This window comes from Cryptotermes secundus, unplaced genomic scaffold, assembly GCF_002891405.2.
Source record: "Cryptotermes secundus unplaced genomic scaffold, Csec_1.0 scaffold445, whole genome shotgun sequence".
Taxonomy (NCBI): Eukaryota; Metazoa; Arthropoda; class Insecta; order Blattodea; family Kalotermitidae; genus Cryptotermes; species Cryptotermes secundus.
This window is the reverse complement of record NW_019742968.1, coordinates 130,266-142,471: the sequence shown is the minus strand read 5'-3', so window position 1 is coordinate 142,471 and position 12,206 is coordinate 130,266. Positions and strand designations below refer to the sequence as shown.

At 43.2% G+C, this 12,206-nt stretch overlaps 1 long non-coding RNA gene across 1 annotated transcript in view; it reads right to left on the bottom strand.

Annotated features, from left to right (window-relative positions):
• The window catches only part of LOC117283019, a 105,143-nt gene that overhangs the window by 13,819 nt on the left and 79,118 nt on the right, over positions 1-12,206 (bottom strand). The gene's annotated exons all lie outside the window — the stretch shown is intronic.

Sequence of the window (12,206 nt, the reverse complement as noted above, 5' to 3'; positions counted from 1 at the left end):
CCTTAAAAATTATGTTAGGGATTGTCCGTTATGTGAAGTGCGTTAGATATAGGCCTATACGTTGTTTCGGAGGTTGGTTCAACTCCCGTCCTTAAGTCATTGTGGAAATACGTTAGTATACTGATAACCTGAAGATTGACTTCAGACGTTAGAATGGAGTGTGTCTCAAATGATACATAACTATTAGGGGCATTTAGAAACTTAATACTGTAGTTTCCTGTAGTTCAGAATCTTGGTAAATGTCGAGTTTGACTTCACTTTATTCACAATGTTTCGGTTATGTCTGTAAACGTTAACTTGTAATTCTGCTGTTTATCTCCTAACCTCTGCTTGTGGCGGCCTGTGTTCGTTTCCTCGTGCTCCCATTTTGGAACATGGGGCTCATTTCTCAGTTTCATAGTCATTTTACAGACGCTAGGACACCTTGGGCTGGTGATCAGCTCGTCGCAAGACCTCTACTTAACAGAGGACAACACAAACAGAATAAACGCATACACCAAACATCCGTGCCTTGTGTGGGATTCGAACCCACTATCCCGCCTTCCAAGCGAGCGAAGACAGTACATGCCTTAGACCGCTCGGCTATCGTGACCGGCAATGTTTGTTCGCGTTTCATTAATATAGAGGCGAGTCTAGTGACTAGTTGTGATGTATGGACTTGAAGCGTGGTTCATGACTGAGGAGAATAAAGTAACGTTAAATGCGTGGGAGAGGGAAATTTTGAAGGGGACTTATGGGTCAGTAACTGAGAAAGAAGCTTGGATGATCAGAACTAACAACCGCGGGGATTATGTAAAGCTCCTAATCTGGTAGCGGGTAATAAACTGAGAAGGGTGGAGTGGTTAGGGCATGCGATTTGAATGGATCGAACAGGAATGGCTAAGAGAATTTGTTATAAAATAAGCTAGAAGGGACAAGGAAAGTATAAAGGCTCAAACTGAGATGGCTAGAAGATGCAGAGAATGATTTACGCAGGAAGAAAGTGAAATGCAAGTAATAGCGAATAATAGCAATCTTTCTCACAAAGGACTAAGATTCTTTGAGGATCCTGGAGCGCAGAAATAAAGTAAAGAAAATAGTTTGGTGAACTTACATGTTATACTCGTATATTCTTGTCCCTATATTCTTGTGAACATTCGGTGAGGCAGAGTTTACTGGGAGTATAATATTAAAATTATTTTTATTCCCTTGCATTACTTTCTCATATGAAAATTAACTTCCAGGCGATACCTCTTTCTGTTATGCTCTTATTTATGGTTTTACTTCTATCGAATCTCGTCCTATATTACGGTCATAGTTGCAAACCTCTATCTCTAAATACTGCGTCAAAAACTGTTGAAACAAACAGCACGATAATACTGCACTTAAACATATTTTCGAGTCATCCTTCGGCCTTATTACCTTAATATGCTCTCTATTATTTGAAAGCAGGATCTTGAGATATATCTTTGGACCAGTGGAAGAAAATGGAATATGGAGGAAGAGGTATAACCATGAACTATACAAAGTATTTAATGAACCAGACATTATTCGAAAGGTGAAAAGGCTTGAATGGGCTGGACACATAATACGTGCTAGCGAGAACAGAACCATCAAGAAAATGCTTAATACTAAACCAGAAGGAAATAGGAGAGTGGGAAGACCAAGGTTAAGATGGGAAGAATGTGTGTGGCAGGACATAAGAATTTGGGTGTAAAGAACTGGAGGAATAGAGAACAATGGCAAGCAATCCTGAGGAAGGCCAGGGCTCACAAAGGGCTGTCGTGCCAGTGATGATGATGATGATGATGATCTCTATTTTCCGGAATGCGATTTGTCAATTAAGAATTTTCTTGAAAATTCTCATAAATCTTTGTCTTTATCTTTATCCACAGGGTTGTAGGACCGAACGACTTCGGGTACAGTAAACGTGAAATTGTTCCCGTGTTTAATTAAGTATCACGTTACTAAGACTTACAGAAAGTGGAGGTATACTTCCACACGTTCTTAAACTTGATACTGGGTGAAAATGAATGGTCAGTTACAAATCCCAATCTCCTGACCCCAAGAAGAACCGCCTGTACCCATTGGATACGACGCTAGCTGAACCCCAGAGACAGCTTGAACACGGTGGAGAACAGGGAAATCTCTACTCCTGTCGGGAATAAAATCCCTATTCCCCGGTCGTCCAGTCTTGTTGAGCTATCCCAGCTCTTTGTTACTGCTATTTGACCTTTATTTCGATCTCTTTGAAATGGCAGGTCAGAATTCTGCCCTTAAAATACTCAAAATTGTTTATTCTAAATAAAATTTCACGCATCACGGAAATGAACTAGTAGTTAGTTAGTTATTAGAGAGGGTGGGTTTTCCCCATGCACTTAGACCTGTAGTGGTCCATCGTGCTTCCTTCTATGATTTCTACCAGTCTCTATATCCTACCGGTACTGGTGCTTACCATCAGTCCCGCCCAGCCAGCGAGACCGGCTCTACTGGCTGAGAAGTATCTATAATGCTTCCCCCATCTACCGGAGGTATTAGTGACTGCTGTTGGGCGGCAAACGTCCGCAATTTTGCTCAGTGACCTCCTTTGGAGGTATGAGGTTCTTTTACGTGCCGTAAAGCTACGACACGGGACCCACGGCTTCAAGTCCCTCCCGGAGGACTTGTTCCCTGAATTTTTCCGCCCTTAAAAATTCGACGACCTCCGCCGGGTATTTGAACCCGCGTACTACGAGTCATAGGTGGGAACGTTACCTCTAGACTACGGAGGCCGCTAAATGAACTAGTAACTTTGGGTACAAATAAACAAAAAAAAATCAGACCAAAAATATATGACAGCTTCTGTACACTAAACCGCCTTTCCGCCATTTTAAGATGGCTTTATGAATGGATGATTCTTTTCTTTGCTACAGAACGACAGCTATTGTCTCCTTTTACACTTTCTCTTTCTGTCAACAATAGCTATTCGGTTCACCTCGAACTCATGGCCTACCTTACTGACTTGAAGATAACACAAATACACATACACAACATTTTATCTCGTGTTTTTCAGCGAGAACCCCCACCAAGTACTTCGAAACAGAACGCTTTTTCTTAGAACTTTGTAAGAAAAGGGGATATGGAATGATTGCTTACGTTCTTGCATGTTCTCTTGCGTTACCGAAAGATAAGATCTAGTAGCCTAACTGAACACGTTGCCAGTTCGACTGAACAACGTGTACACACACCCTTGAAAACGATTTCCCAGACAGCAGAAAATTTCATACTAAAAGTTAAGCCCAGAGTCCAGGTTTGGAACCAGAAATTTTCGCAAAAAATAAATGCACCCTGCTCTCAGAAACGATTGGAAAATAATGCAATTACTTCTTATTTTAGTACGAGGAAACAGGTTTAACGCCTGAAAACAGAAGCGAGAGAGAGAGAGAGAGAGAGAGAGAAAGAACATATAGTAGAAGAGTAGATGAAAGAGGAAAAAGCCTGGGAAAAGTAATGGACACTTTATTGTGGAGAGGGAGAAAGAGCATTGTTTTTATTGAAAACTCCTACTAACTGACTGACTGACTGCTAAATTGCTGCTGGTCCTCGCCAGCATATGGATTCTTGGTTCCGAGTTCCACGAGTCTTATGACCACATTTTACTGTCTGACAGCTCTGTGAGCCTTCACAACAGCACCTTATGGGCTGACTGAATGCTAAATTGCTCCTGGTCCTCGCCAGCATATGGATTCTTGGTTCCGAGTTCCAAGAGTCTTATGACCACAGTTTACTGTCTGACAGCTCTGTGAGCCTTCACAACAGCACCTTAAGGACTGACTGACTGCTAAATTGCTGCTGGTCCTCGCCAGCATATGGATTCTTGGTTCCGAGTTCCACGAGTCTTATGACCACATTTTACTGTCTGACAGCTCTGTGAGCCTTCACAACAGCACCTTAAGGACTGACTGACTGCTAAATTGCTGCTGGTCCTCGCCAGTACAATGATTCTCGGTTCCGAGTCCCACAGGACTCATGACCGTATTCAATTCATACCTCATAGGAAACACATTACGTCACTGCTACGAATATCAGCCGGTCAGTGCTGTTAAAGGGGAGGAAAGAAACTATATATACTGCGAGAATCATGCGAAACACACAAGAGTGGACGGTTAATTTGTCAACCCGCTGTCGTTTGGGGATACGCGGTAGCGTAGTTGGTTGAGGCACTATGCTACAAGCCGGAAGGTCGCGGGTTCAAGTCCCGATGAGGCCACTGGAATTTTTCAATTGACCTAATCCTTCCAGCCGCACTATGGCCCTGGGGTAGACTCAGCCTCTAACAGAAATGAGTACCAGGTACTAATTAAATAATTTTCCTGAGAAGTAAAGTGCGGCCGGCGCGTAAGGCTGACAACCTTACCGCCATCTTTGAGCCGATTGTCTACATAATTTGGGACCCTCAACGTCTTACAATCCTATGGGCCTTCACGGCCTATTACAGTTTCCTTTAATTTTTTTACCCACTGTCTTTAATAAGGAACTTACGATAGTGGAAACATAAGAAAAGGAATAGGAAATTGGCTGTGGGTACTGTCCTCATGTTTGTATGGAGAGGTAGAAGAAAATAACGTAAAACTTTAGGAGAGCTAGAATCTCTCAATATTCGAAAAAAAAAATGTTCAAAACGCAAGTGGTTTGAATACTCTCCCATGTACTACATGTATAATGGACTGGGCCGCGCCATAGCTCAAGTGGTTAGTCGCTGTCTTCCCACCGGGCGGCCCGGGTTCGATCCCGGGTCTGGTCAAGTGGAATTTGTGGTGGACAAAGTGGCGCTGGGGCGGGTTTTCTCCGAGTACTTCGGTTTCCCCTGCCAATCTTCACTCCACCAAATTCTCCATCATCATAATCACCCGGGGCAGGCTACAATAGGCCAATCAGTGGCCGCCTTGCCGAGTGGACCCAGTTGGACTCCACCCCCCCACTAAGCGAATTAAAAAAATAAATAATTTCCAATCACTCACTTACTCATCGAGCTGAACCCTTCGTGAGAAGCCACAAATTGTGCAGCTACTCAAGAACTTTCCAATATTTTATGGAACCTGAAGGTTCATTACCGTGTTCACAAGAGCCCTCCAATAGTCCCTATCATCCGATCCTATTCCTCTAAGAAATATTCTGATATTGTCCACCCACCTACGTCTTTGACTTCCTAGTGGTCTCTTTCCTTCTGGCTTTCACACCAATATCCTATATGCATTCCTCTTCTCCCCCATTCGTGCTACATGCCATGCCCATCTCATCGCCCTTGACTTTATCAATCTAATTATCTAATTGGTTCAAATAACACTTTTTTTTCTTCAATCTGTTGGCTTTTAGTTGAAAATTCCGAACTTTTTCTGTGAGATATATTGAGTTGATGAATAGGCAAGATTGCGAACGAACACGATACCCACATTGACAGAATTCTGTAGGATCTGGTAGTTTGAACTGATGACCTGGAAGCGATTACGTACTAAGTAAAGATGATGAGATTTAAAGTTTGCAGATTTCTTCTAAAACTATCTGTATGATCCTGTCTAGCTATAACTAGCATCGTTAAATAAACCACAGGCCTAAATAACGTAGAATAAATGAAGCTTCCAAAAGCTGGATTCTCTTTCCACTGGCTGAGATACTTTTCGAATTTCCTGCCTTGAAAGTTGTTAGACTTGCATTACACTGCTACTATCACATCATCTCGTGTCTGACGTCACTACTCGTTCTGCGGGTTGCAGTATTTTAAGGCGTGATTACTAGGATGTGAACTCTTTCTGTGTGAGATTTTAGATTCTCACTTCGGTGAGTATAAAGTCTTCTGGGATGTGATACCGTGTAGTCTTGTAGATGTTTACCGACGTTTCGGAGTAACTTGTTGATCTCTCTTCAGGGCAGGCATTATACCATCTACCCTTACGATGGGGATAACTAGTTCTTCGAGACGTCAGTAAACTTTTACCAGATTACACGGCGTCATATTCCAGTAGACATTATTCTTCTTTTTTTTCTTTTTTTTTTTACTTAGGATATCTGTTTAGGTTCTCCACTTACTGAGTTCTGTGTGCCTATGTCAATCTGTCCCTGGCCTCAAATGCAGACTTCAGTACGTCTGACGGTCTTTGGTGAAAGTGGGCATGAAGCTCATGCCATTAGAGTCAGCACGAGCTTTGCACATTTTAACTCACTGCCATCAACAAAACGGAAATGGCTTTCTTCTAAATTTATGAGGTAGCAACGATACTAGCGCCATTTTCCAATGTTATGATTTTTCAATTGTTTATAGAGATAGGGTATATCTGGAAATAGTCCATCTTTTGTTAATGTAATTATTTGGGCCGCGCCATAGCTCAAGCGGTTAGTCGTTGGCTTCCCACCGCGATGGCCCGGGTTCGATCCCGGGTCTGGTCAAGTGGGATTTGTGCTGGACAAAGTGGAGCTGGGGCAGGTTTTCTCCAAGTACTTCGGTTTCCCCTGCCAATCTTCATTCCACCAATTGCTCCACAATCATCCTCACCTATCATCTGGGGCTGGTACAATAGGCCAGAAGTGGCCGCAGTACAAGGGACTCAGTCCCACCCCACTAGCATTAAAAAGAAAGTAATTATTTAGAGATATGGAAAATAATAACATGGCGACTATGCGAAATGTTTTAGTTTCATGACTCTCATGTGAAATTTGTATGACGACGTATTACATTTTTAGCTAATATGTATTTACAGAATGCTACTGCGATACGGAAAGTAAGGCATTTTGGAACCCTACAAAGTACCACTACACCGATGAGTGCCTGTCACATATTGTCGCGTGCCGGGAATCCGGAAGGGACGCTTCCATGGAAACGCAATAACAGTTGGCAACACGCGTTTCCCCGGAGACGAAAGGACAACAGAGGGTCTGTTGCATGGCAGCGGCTGAGACCAAAGGCTTCTACGAGTACATAAGTAAAAAAGAAAAAAGTATCTCTGTAACAGGCCGTGGAGGCCCATAGGGTTGTGAGCTGTTGAGGTTCTCACATTATCTAGACAATTGGCTCATAGATGGCGGCAAGGTTGTCAGCCCTACGCGCCGGTCGCCCTTTACCCCCAAGAACATTCATGGTACTCATTTCTGTTAAAGGCTGAGTCAACCTTAGGGCCATAGTGCGGCTGGAAGGATTAGGTCATGACCTCATCGGGACTTGAACCCGCGACCTTTCGGCTTGTAGCATAGTACCTTAACCACTACGCTACCGCGTGTCCCCAGGCTTCTACATGGTGCGCTATATTCTGTCCAAGACCAAGTTATAAAAGTCCAGCTTCGAAGGGACCAGCCAGTTGAGTTCTAGAAGTTGCCGAGAACAGTTCAGTTTGCATCTGACCTTAGAAGAATAGTCAGTCTTCAGTTTCGCTTTATCTGTAACAAAAGCAGTAACTGTGATTCGCTTAGTGGGGGGGGGGTGGTGTCCAGCTGGGTCCACTCGGCACGGCGACCACTGATTGGCCTATTGTACCTGCTCTGGGTGATTATGACGATCGAGAATTTGGTGGAATGAAGACTGGCAGGGGAAACCGAAGTACTCAGAGAAAACCCACCCCAGCGCCACTTTGTCCACTACAAATCCCACTTAACCAGACCCGGGATCGAACCCGGGCCGCCGCGGTGGGTAGCCAGCGACTAACCGCTTGAGCTATGGCACGGCTCTCATAATACCATACATTCGACTTGCATTGGCAATGATCAGTGAGTAACATAGCTTATAATGTCCTATGTTAAGTTTATTTAATAGTGGATAATTAAGGGTTAATCACGAGTAATTCATATATTTGTGGACATATTCGCCATTTTCTGTCCCTTTATAAAGTCAACAAGAATTATAATCGTCAGCGATGTCATCGAATGGATTTATAAGCGACCGTAGCCTACTTCAAAGGACTGTTTGAATATTTGAGGTTCTCACAGCTATGATTATGAAGAGTTTTGTCTTCTGGGATATAACTCATTGCAGTCCGTTGAAAGCCAACCGAAATTTCTGACGAAAATATTGTCTCCATCTTCAGGGTAGAATAATACGAGCAAGAAACCAGCGTGAAAGCAGAGCGTTCACGCTAGTGTCTTTCTCAGCTTACTTCTGCCTTAAAGATGGATGCCATGTTCCTCCGAAACGTCTGTCGATTTTCAACAGACCACATAGCGTTATCCGCCGGTCACGGTAGCTGAGCAGTCTAAGGCATGTACTGTCTTCGCACGCCTGGAAACCGGGATCGTAGGTTCGAATCCCACTCAGGGCATGGATGTTTAGTTTGTGCGTTTTTCTGTGTTTGTGTACAGGTAGAGGCCTTGCGACGAGCTGATCACCTTCCCAATGAGCCCTACCGTATGTGTAAGATCTAGAAAACCCGAAGTGAACGGAGAAGATCATGGAGGTAGGCCTAGGCTCACTGGGGCTGTAGTGCCAAGGAAAAAAAACAGCGTTATGTCCCAGAAGATAGAAATCTTCCATCGAATATTAGCCTGTAATGATTCAGAAAAATCAGCTTAACTTAAAGAAGTGATAGGATTTTTCTGGTGGAGAATGGAGCTCCTCACCTCCCAGACATTAAGTTAGTCTCTCTGCTACAGCTTTCCCTGAATAGCGAGCGAATAGAACAGGAACTCTCCATTTTACAATACAGTTAATGTGTTTATAAGCTTGGCGGTTACAGATTCATTTACGAACGGATTTTTTTTTAACATGGCTATACAACCGCAGACTTTTAACGATTTCTTTTGTTATCCTAATCTAACTAATGGTCTCTCAGTAAGAGCAGACATGCAACAGGGGTTGGAGCAGAATTTGCATGAGGGAACCTCATAATACGACACTTAACCCTCAGTCTCTGTTCCCGTGCTCACCAGAACTGCGTCAGATATTCTTATTTTTTTTTCTCATTCAAACAAAGGTTTCCTCAGTTTCTTTACACGTCCATTTTCCACAATACTTCCTGAATTAGAAAGTTAATGAGAATCGCCGATTTCTGCTAGCAACATTTGAAGTCGGAAGTCCCCTTTAAATAATACTCATATTTGAAAATTCATTTCGAACTCTGCAGAAAACAAAATGCACATCCGGTCAGGTTTCTACAGACTTTCTTGCAGCACTTTGTTGTGTGAGGTAACCTGTGCTTAACTAATTAAGCACTACGCCATTAAGACGTATGGAGGGGTGGAGGTATAGACCCACGTTTTCTTGGCCTCGGCACTAGTTAGAGGTGAGTGGTCAGCTTCATGGCCGTTCGCCTTATCCCCGGTACCCATTGGATAGGAGGTTGGGTGGACCCTAGAGCCGGCCTGGACGACGTGGAAAAGAGAAAATCCTTGACCCTACCGGAACTCGAACTTCGACCTCTTAATGTTAAACCATGTCATAATCAGAGTACTTTAAAGAGTTAATATCTAGAGTCAGTTGATACTTCAGCAGTTCACGAAGCCATAATTTTTCTATAATATTATGGTTACTCCTTATTTCTATCTTGCCCGTTGGCAGACAGCTACAAGAAACATATTTCTTTTTCGATATCAGCTACGTACGGTCTGCTCCTTATTCACATCCTTGAAATGAATTAATGCATATTCCGATCTAAGAAGCCGTTCCTACATGGAATCGTATTCGGGAGGATTTCGGTTCGAATCTCGGCTGGGTCACCAGCTATAGTGACTGTGATTTTTACCTCGTCATCTTCAACCCCTTCAAGAAACTTCCTGGTCAATACCTCAAATAACCGATCAGAGTGGCCGCGAGGTCTGAGGCATGAACGTCTTCGCCCGCTCAAAAGCTGGGATCGTGGGTTCGAATCCCACTCGAGGCATGGATGTCTGTGTGTAGGTAGCGGTGTTGCGTGGGCTGATCACCGTCCAAGGAGTCCTACTGACTGTGTATAAGATTAAGAAACTGAAAAAAAAACGGCTAAGGTCCACCAGAGGACTTTAGATCTATATGTAGATAGTACCTCAAGTAAGTCACGACCACTTCCTTCCAGATTCTTTCCAATTTATCATCTGCTATCGTACAATTCAGCTCTATAAAGTCTAATTACTGACGCCGCCATAAAGTGACTCACTAAAAAGTAAGTCGTGCCACACGCGAAACCAGTGATAGATTAACGAGAAATTGAAATTATCACGAAGAGATGACAATTACATAAATTCAAATTTTTCGTCAATTTAAGAATTATTACCTTTCGAAAGTGAAATGGGGGAGATATCTGTGCAAAATATTAATAAACTTAGCAGGAAACAATGGGAAAATTTGAAGGGAAGAGAGCACTTGTGAGACCTAGAAGTAAACTGAAGAATAAAAATTGATATTAAAGAAATATGTTTTGAAAATTTTGACTTGATTCGACCGGCTGTCGATATGACATAGTGTGAGGCTTCCGTAAATATGTAATGAACATTGCAGCTACGAGTAAATGAACGATGTAGAATTTCTTTACCATATGAACGCCTGTGGGGGGGGGGCACACGGTATGGTAGTTGGCTGAGGCACTATGCTACAAGCCGGAAGGTCGCGGGTTCAATTCCCGATGAGGTTACTGGATTTTTTCTATTGACCTAATCCTTCCGGCCGCACTATGGCCCTGGGGTCGACTCAGTCTCTAACAGAAATGAGTACCAGGAATATTCTTGGGGGTAAAGGGCGGCCGGCGCGTAGGGCTGACAACCTTACCGCCATCTTTGAACCGATTGTCTAGATAATGTGGGACCCTCAACGTCTCACAACCTTACTGGCCTCGACGGCCTGTTACAGGGATAGCTTTACTTCTTTTTTATTTTACATTTTATGAACAGCTGTTAGCTTCTGAAGGAGGGGTCCGTAGCATGGAATTAGTTTAAGAGACAACATTGATGAGAACAGAATAAAGAAGGAAGGGGAGCTATCTCGTACGTGTTGTTGAACTGCATGTTTTTGGTAACGACGGTAGTTTCATTGGAGGCACCGCATGTACAGATCGGCTCTGTATACTACACATATGAATAACGAGACTAAATCATACCGGAATACACAGAGCTTCCACGCGCTTTCTTTGAACCTTTGCATTCTGAGCGCTTCTCGTTATTACGAATGGATTTCATGAACACGGTAAAAATACGTAGGGTCTGAGGTTTTCACACCGGTGGTTGTGAAGAGTTCCATATACTGGGATATAACGGCGTGTAGTCCGTTGAAAGTCAACAGAAATTTCGTAGGGACATGTCGCCTCCAGCTTCAGTACCGAAGAGTATGCCAAACAAGAAACCAGCATGAAGCAGTTTGCAAGCAGGACTGGTTTCTTGACTTGTACTTCGACCCTGAAGATGGTAGCGAAATTTTCCTCCGAATCTTCGGTTGATTGTCAACCGAATACATGATGTTATATTCCAGAAGATATGACCCTCTACATTAAGAACAGCCTGTTATGCATACCTCCAACTCTGAATACTATATGTATGTTGTTTCTTTCTAAACTTGTTGCAAATAACTGTCATGTTTTTGACTGAAATTAGAAACAGTATTTAATGATGTGTAAGCATTCTGTGACCTATCTCCATACCAAATTTTATATTTCTAATTCTTGTGGTATATTGATTACCGCTAACAAACCTGGTGATAAATAATATAAGATTTAATGCAGACATTATTCTCTTACCTCACATTTGCATGGGTCCTCCATGTTAGTATTATTGAACGTAAGAAATTAGAAGTATAAGTGGGTAGCCTTCAGTGACATAATGGTAATGTAAAGTCATCCCAGCGCTTAATTAAGCACCAGACCATGAGGCAATATGGGGAGTGGAGGTGTAGCTCCACTATTCTTTATCTCGGCGCTAACTGGAAGTGAATGGTCAGCTTCACTCTCTAGCCGCTTTACACCCGGGGAACCAGCCCCCGGTACCCCCTGTATAGGAGGCTGGGTGGGCCCCAAATCCAGTCTAGACGTTTTGGAGAAAAGAGAACTCTATTGACCCTACCCCAGGAATCGAACCCTGATTTCTCGGTCGTCCAGTCAGTGGTATAGTCGCTATATACGCTGAGCTATCCCGGCTCTTTTAGTGACATAAAGTCCATACCGAATTCATCGGAGTCCGTCGGTTCTACAGCTGAAACATGCGAAGAGACGGGCATGACCAGCTCTGTATGCATTCATTTCATGCGCGTCCTGTAAAGACTGCATAACAATTGAAGACTGTGACGGGTTTCATTATCAGGACAGCTG